Below are 4,927 nucleotides of genomic sequence, written 5' to 3'. Positions count from 1 at the left end.
ACTTTCTTCATCCATTCTTCCATTGAAGGACATCTAGGTTGTTTCCAGGTTCTGGCTATTACAAATAATGCTGCTATGAACATAGTTGAACAAATGCCCTTGTCATATGATCGGGCATCTCTTGGGTATATTTCCAAGAGTGGCATTGCTGGGTCCAGGGGTAGGTTGATCCCAAATTTCCTGAGAAACCGAAACACTGATTTCCAAAGTGGTTGCACAAGTTTGCATTCCCACCAGCAATGGATGAGGGTACCCCTTTCTCGACAACCTCTCCAGCAAAGGCTATCATTGGTGGTTTTGATTTTAGCCATTCTGACAGGTGTAAGATGATATCTCAAAGTTGTTTTGATTTGCATTTCCCTGATCGCTAAGGAGGTTGAACGTAACCTTAAGTGTCTTTTGGCCATTTGAACTTCTTCTGTTGAGAATTCTCTGTTCAGATCAGTGCCCCATTTTTATTACTTAGGTAATATTATATACTTCTGGGGTCTTTAAAGAGTTGAATACAGATAGTTATTGTTTTTCTTAGTTATGATAAAAGATAAATTAGATATGAAACTTTACACTCACAAAGATAAAATAGATGATATTTCTTTAATTTTACCAGATACAAATAGACTAAATATTGTAACTATAATTCTTGTTTGAAACTGTTTTGTTATTTGTAATTTTACTATGTTAAAGTTAAAAATCTTCCTTTTTATTTAAGCAGAAAAGGGGAGATAATGTGGGATTCCTCTCTGTATACTGTGAATATGTTTTATAACCATTGGTTAATAAAGAAGCTACTTAGGCCTACAACAGGGCAGAATATAACCAAGCAGGAAGATACATATAGAGAGAGTAGGCAGAGTCAGAGGCACCATCTAGCAACCAAAGGAGAAAGACGTCAGAACAGAAACTGACCCTGACCCTATAAGCCACAGCCTCGTGGTAATACACAGATTAATAGAAATGGGTTGATTTATGATGTATTAGTTAATAAGAAGCCTAAGATAATAGGCCAAATAGTGTTGTAATTAATACAGTTTCTGTGTGATTATTCAGGTCTGTGTGGCCAGGAAACGACAGAGCAGTCTCGTGTGTGTGTGTGTGTGTGTGTGTGTGTGTGTGTGTTGTTTGTACATGTGGATGCATGTTTGTATGAGTATACATGTGTGTTGACTGAAGGTCAATTTTGTGTATCTTTCTCTATCACTCTTTATTTTTTGATCAGGGTTTGTCACTGGACATTCAACTCATCAGCTGTCTAGACTAAGGCACCAAAATCCAGTTTTCTCTGCCTTCTGATGCTGGCTCTACTGGCAGGCATTGCAATACTCTGCTCCCTCACCCCCATGGAAAGTCAGAAATCTGAACTCAGATCCTATGTCTGTAAAACAAGCACTTTACCCATTGAACCATGTCTTCACTGCTTGCTTTATATGGTTAAAATAAGGGAATGGTCAAAGAATGATTTTACAAATTATGCTTGTTTTTTTGTCATGTGGAGACATTTCAGTTTTCTCCACAATGCTTTTAAAGGTGCTGAATAATAAGAGCAAGCTTCAAATGGAATTCACTTGATAAATGTGCCTCAGCTACTTAGTGGGTATGTTCTAAAATTATAATTATTATTATTATTTGTTAAACAGCTTTAATTTTATTGACCTCCCAGTTTTTTTTAAAAGTTAAAGGTCACACCTCTAAGTCGATGTACTATATACAGATTGTGCAGAATGAATATGAAGAGATACAAAATAGTCATGCCCAAAAGATTGACTAGAGTCATCTTCATAAACACATCTAAAATTCTTATGAAGATAGAGGGACTGCCAGGTTTTCTGAGACACTTCCCAAAGTTAATGAAGGCACAAAATACACATCATTGTGAATATGTAGACTACATACCTCTGGTACATCCCAAAGATTCGGCTCCATGACTACTATAAAACTAAGTATACTGAATGAGATTCTGTTTCTCAGATGAAAAAGCCAGACCTAAAAAAATCAAGTAGATAATTACCCCAAAATATGAAGAATACAAGCACTTTATTTTAAAAAGAAAACACATAAGATTGTGTAAATCCAAAAGTGTTAACTGCTTTCAACCTTCTATTTTGGATTATTTAGTACCTATACAAGTTTGTTCCCAGAAGCTTATGCATCACTAGTCTCTACTAAGGAAAATGATTCTAAAAATTAACATGGTTTTCAGTATTTAAAATCTTACTATTTATATGAAAGCCTAGAGAGAAAAACAATATCCAGTAGCTTCAAAAGATAAATTAAAGACTCTTAAGTGTAATCAACTTTACCAATGTTTATCCAGATCTGTTTAATATATACACAAGAAAAATATACTCACTATAATTTGTCATAAAATAACGAGTAGCTATAGGAGATGTAGAAGGGAAAAGAGAATTTTAAAAGTCCTTTTCTTCTGTAACTTTTACTTCAGAATCATCAAAATGCAACCACTTCCCCTCATACTTAAGCTTTGCCCTACATATGAAATTCTGTTCTCAAATCCATTCACGTTAATGCCTGTTTGGTCACTGAATTCCTTGTTCCTGTCAGATTGGTGGGTCCCATTAGTATCATTAGTTTCAGAATTTCTGTTTTCAGCAAATGCTGTCCCTAAAGCCTTACCAGGATCAGACACATTTTTGTATGGCTCATAATCTGCTTTGCTCTGTGGCTCATAACCTGCTTTGTTCTTTTGTCCTCCAAGAAGTCCAACAGCTTCTACATTTTTTTTTTTGTTCAAAATTTTACTTGGTTGGGTGTTTCCACCAACTCTAACTGATACTTCATCTTCATAATTTTCAGCCACGTGCCTTGCTTCCTCATTCAGTGGCTCTGACTTACCTATCTCACACAACTCCCTTTATCCAGTTCCAGACTGTTAAGGTCAGTGACTTTAACAGAAGCAGTATAGTGCCCACTGCCAGTGGTCATGCCACTGTGCATCACAACAGCAGATAATCCACAGCTGTCAATAGTCGGCTTTGTGCTCCATTCTTCTAGGGACAGTTTAGGAGGTGTCAACAAAGGAGTGTTGATCCTGCAAAGTCCACCACCATCGCAACCAAACGCCAAGCCACTGGCAGCAAAGCCCTTCAGATGGATAGTGATAACTTCAGGCATTTTATCAAATAAGAGCCTTCGCTCTGCTTCCGTATAATGATGACAATTTTCACAGAAATTTCTGCCCCTACAATTCTTTCCACTGAAGCAAATTGTGAAATTGCCCATCTCAAGGTCTTCATTTCTGTTTTTGGCTCTGGAGAAATTTCAGAGCTCTCCTCAACTTTAGAAAGCTCCTCTTATAGTTCCAGGACACGAATATCCTGGAAATCGTCTCCTCTTTCTGTTAAGCTTTCATATTCCAAACAGTGAGTCCTTAATACTAGCTGACCTTGAAATAATTTCTTTACAAGTTCAGAACCAATTTGTTTTGCACGTTTGTTTATGGGCTTCCTATCACTAGCAGCCACAGGTGTACCACTGCTTCCTGGAGAGTCGACTGTACCACCATTAGCTGTAGAATCACCTTCATGTTTCCCTGGGTCCTCAACAAGATCAGACTCATTTTCTTTAGATTGTCCTTTGGATCGTTGGTTTGTTATTATTTTCCCCAGACTTCAGAACTTAGAAAGAATGCTGGGTTGCTTAGTTGTAGATTTTAGCCAATTTATTTTAACTTTTGATTCTTTTGGGAGGGTCTTACACTCTCATATTCAGAAACACACTTGGGGACGATGTTAGGAGAAGCCTCTAATGTGTCGCCAGCAGCTTTTCTTTTTGATCTAGCTTGTCTCTGGTTCTCTTCCAATGACTGGGATTCCTTGGACAACTTAACTTTCTTCTTCATGTTACCAGGCTCACTGTCACTTTTCCTTTTCCAGTTTCCCTTTAAGAGTTTTTCTTTAAAATCCTCCAGATTCCTCATACTGTCAATATCCGTGCTGTTGACTCCTCTCATTTCCTCTTTCTGATGAGATTTTTCTTCTGTCTGTAGATAATTGAGGCAAACTTTTCTCTTCATCTTTTTTTCAGGAGTTAGTTGGCATGTTCCTTGAATGTTTCTTAGAATACACTGGAACACTCCTGTGCATCATGCTGTAGATGACCTTCAGACGTAGGGTTGAGCTCCCTGAGTGTGGTAAGCAGTCGCCTTGACTGTGTAGCAAGTTCATCTGTATATTTCTCTGGATTGAAGAGAAAACTAGCCTGAAGTTGTTCAACTGAAATTATTAAGGACTGTAAACTGCATATAAGCTTGCCAAAGGATCTTCTTTGCAGCTTCCCTTATCTTTTTGATTAGAGTCATCCTTCATAGCTTCTTTCTTCCTTGAAATAATATTAAATAAGTATTTCACTCCGGATTTAAAACCAAGACAAAAATATTAACACCTGAAGAATGCTATTCAGATAGCAAGTGTTGTGGACATTATTCGGTCCCACAAATGGTAACTAGCTCTCTCTCTTCTCACAGTTTATCGGCGAGGACTGTGCAGCAGAACAAGCTGGTCAATCTCAGATCCTCTATATTCAGAAGATTTTCTTCATTTTCTTGAGAATCAGTGAAATCTAAAGCTCTTTTAGTTTCCTTTTTCTGAAGTATGACACCAGGCATTTTCTTTTATAGTTGAGAGGAGCTGATGAGAATTAACTTTTAGAAGGCAGCTGTAATCACCAATTGTGTCCGGTCATGGCCCTGAGCGAGTCCGCGGCGCCTCCTCTGGGGAGACCAGCCTGGCAGAGTGGGGGCGGCAGAGTGAGGGCGCGAGAGATAAGCCCCACTGTCTGCGGAGCGGGAGCTGGGCCACCGCTTGGTCCTGCCTGTAGCGGCCCTACTACATCCCAGTTGCAGCCCGGCCAAGAAAGGCTCTCCTGAGCCGTAGGGTCCCCACTCCTCTAAAATTATTGATACCATAGTCCT

The 4,927-nt window shown here is 38.6% G+C and overlaps 1 pseudogene; it reads right to left on the bottom strand.

The window, feature by feature from the left end:
• LOC126513861 (ubiquitin carboxyl-terminal hydrolase 1-like) overlaps positions 1-4,621 on the bottom strand; it is a 33,837-nt pseudogene extending 29,216 nt beyond the window's left edge.
• Between the last annotated feature and the right edge of the window lie 306 nt (positions 4,622-4,927).

This window comes from Alexandromys fortis, unplaced genomic scaffold (assembly GCF_014885135.2).
Source record: "Alexandromys fortis isolate MF-2015 unplaced genomic scaffold, M_Fortis_MF-2015_v1.1 scaffold_130, whole genome shotgun sequence".
Taxonomy (NCBI): Eukaryota; Metazoa; Chordata; class Mammalia; order Rodentia; family Cricetidae; genus Alexandromys; species Alexandromys fortis.
Note: the sequence above shows the minus strand (reverse complement) of the source record. Positions and strands in the feature narration are given on the sequence as shown.